Source organism: Paramisgurnus dabryanus, chromosome 12 (assembly GCF_030506205.2).
Source record: "Paramisgurnus dabryanus chromosome 12, PD_genome_1.1, whole genome shotgun sequence".
Classification (NCBI taxonomy): domain Eukaryota; kingdom Metazoa; phylum Chordata; class Actinopteri; order Cypriniformes; family Cobitidae; genus Paramisgurnus; species Paramisgurnus dabryanus.
The window spans coordinates 26,643,319-26,646,262 of NC_133348.1; positions in this window are offsets into that span (position 1 = coordinate 26,643,319).

The following is a 2,944-nucleotide window of genomic DNA, read 5'->3' on the forward strand; positions in this document are numbered from 1 at the left end:
GAAATAATTCACATGCATATTTATGGTCTGAGCTGGTGTGATTGAGTAGAGACTGAGCAAAATGTGCATATTTGTATTAGGGCTGGGGAAAAAAAATTGATTTTTCGATTAATCGTTTTTTTAAACGTGGTCGATTAAAATCGATTCTCAAAGAGCAGAATCGGGGTTTTTTTCATATTTGTTTCCGCAAACATTGAACAGAGGAATGGAAGCATTTTAGATTTCGCAAGCAAGACGTGTTGTGGCTTTTAATTTCTTTTTATTAATTGCCCACTTGTAAACTGCTGTTCACTGTTTTTTTATTAATATAGTATGTGTATTAAATCTATATTCATTGAGTTGAATCGAGAATCGAGTATAAAAACCTACCTGAGAACCAGAATCGAAAATTTAATCGAGAATCGGAATCGAATCGATTTGATAGCTTGTGAATCGAAATCGAATTGATCTGGAACATCTGAATCGATACCCAGCCCTAATTTGTATACTAAATTAGGCTGTAGATTTAGGGTGTTGATTTACATTCAAGCTCTTTACAGCATAAAGAAAAGACTGTCATAGGAATAACTTTTATATGGTATTATTATGCTCAGCGATGTGTTTTAAGTAATAAAATTATCGACTACAGGTGGACTAAATACCTTTTGCACATGTGTCTGGCCAGTCTGCTGCTACAGCATTGTTTCAGTGGCCAGATGTGACGATCTTCAGCCCACACTGGGACTGAAATCACCAGGCTTACAGTAAACAGGTGCATCTACCGTTAAGCATAAGTACAAATTGATGCATTGACATAAACTGCAGTCATACTGAAATATGAATAGCTAAATGTGTGCATTCCTAAAGTGCCTGAAACTGGGTTGCCGGATCAGTCAGAATCGGGTTTGTTTTACCACTGAGCAGGGAGCATGAGTTTAAAAACCCAGAGTGGAGTTTTTTATTGGAGAGAATTTATTACCGAGTTGCTTCAGCCATGGTAATTGTCAGTGCTCATGCGTCATTTCTTAAATATCATTTGGTTACACTTTAAGTTAAGGCGTCACTGTTACAGTGTAATAATACATTTAAGTACAGAGTAATTAACATGTACTTATGATGTTAGGATTAGGGTTTGGTTTAGGATTAGTAAATTAGACATAATGTACTATTATAACGGTAATATTATAATAATGACATTGTAACGTCTCACAGGCACTGTAAAACAAAGTGTCACATATAGTTTCTGAAGGTCTAATGTAAAAAATGTAGCCTAACTACTTTGAAAAGCACAAAGCTGTGTTTGTGAGTTCAATGTGAGAGTTATCAGGTGTTAGACTTTTATCACGGGAAAACACAGAAAACGCATACTATTTCAAACTTAAAACTTAGAAACATAGTATTTGGCTTTCAGCGTGCACCTCAACTGGGTCATGATCTACTTTGATAACGTCCTCTGCTTACAATAAGATCATTTTGCTTACTGGACTTTGACAGAAAACAACTCCCTATCATGGGATACTTAGGGCGCTTTGATGTTTTTTGTGTACAAGGGTAAAGTTTACTACAACAAAGGGACTTTCCACACTACAACCCACTGCAAACCATGAGTGTTGGATGTGAAGCCGGTTCACAGACAAAACAAGATTGCTTCACCGTCCACTCTCACGTACACACAGGTGTGAAAACACACAAACAAACACAACATGCATACAAGTGTGAAAACCATGCAAACCTTATACACGTATGGTTGTTTCAGACACAGGTGGGAAATTCACAGAGACATGTACAACCAAATGAAGTTCATAAAATGTGTACAAAATAACAAGAGGGTTTTGGAGAATCTTTCTTACAGTAAGTCACGGAGCACAATGGCTTGCATATTAAAAAAAGCCAAATTATATAATGTATAATATTAAGATATACTTTCAGAGGAACCTCAGGAACATTGAAAACAAGAAGAACAAGTGTCATGTTACAATTTGAAGGCATTTTGTTGTTACATTTACATGACCTGTATGTCATATAAAAAAACATTTCAAAGACAACCCAGTGATTGTGCAAAGTCAAATAATAAATGAGAATTAATTCAGAATTAATGAAAAATATGTGATAATTTTAATGAAGATAGGTCGAGAGAAAGACAGACAGAGAGAGAGAGAGAGAGAGAAAGAGAGAGAGAGAGAGAGAGAGAGAGAGAGAGAGAGAGTGTAGTGTGACTGGTTCGGCAGAGAGGAAAATATGAAAAAACTAAATCAGAAACTCACCTTAAGTCAAACAGGTGAGATGCACAACACACGCGCACACACACACACAGTTTCACTTTGTGTAAACAGAGATGAATGATAAACTAAAGGCACACATTCTTGAGGTGCATTTGGACAGCCCACACACACACACACACACAGATACAGATGCAGTATGTAGATATTTCCTTGGGATGGAAAAACAAGATATTGAAACAGTTCTTCTGGTTCTTCTGAAGTAACAACAAAAGCACATGACATACACATACATAAGGTACCCATACGAGTCTACGATAAAGTTGTCATTCAGATTTACAGATACTGGATGTTCATATGGGAGACATATACAATCTTTTATAAACTACCAAAGACTCTGTGAAGAGATAAGACTACACTAGACAAGAAGGCACCAATCTTTTAAACCCTTTTAAACACCAATAAAGACATTTAGATTTAAAGTTTGTCCTCGAATTTGACTCAGGGTTTTATACGAAGGTTTAAATCATTCAAACAGGCATTAATTAATGGTTGGTTTATCTGCAAAGACTGGCAGCTTATAGTGCACATTAAAGTGCACAGACATTTTTCCAGCATATTTTCAACCTGTCATTTCTAAGCCTGCGGCTCGCCATCGCACGCAGAGTTATGAGCAAAGTTATGCAAACAAGAGAGGCACTCCAGCCATTCAATGCAAAATTTCAGAATGCTGGCAACAGCTCCAA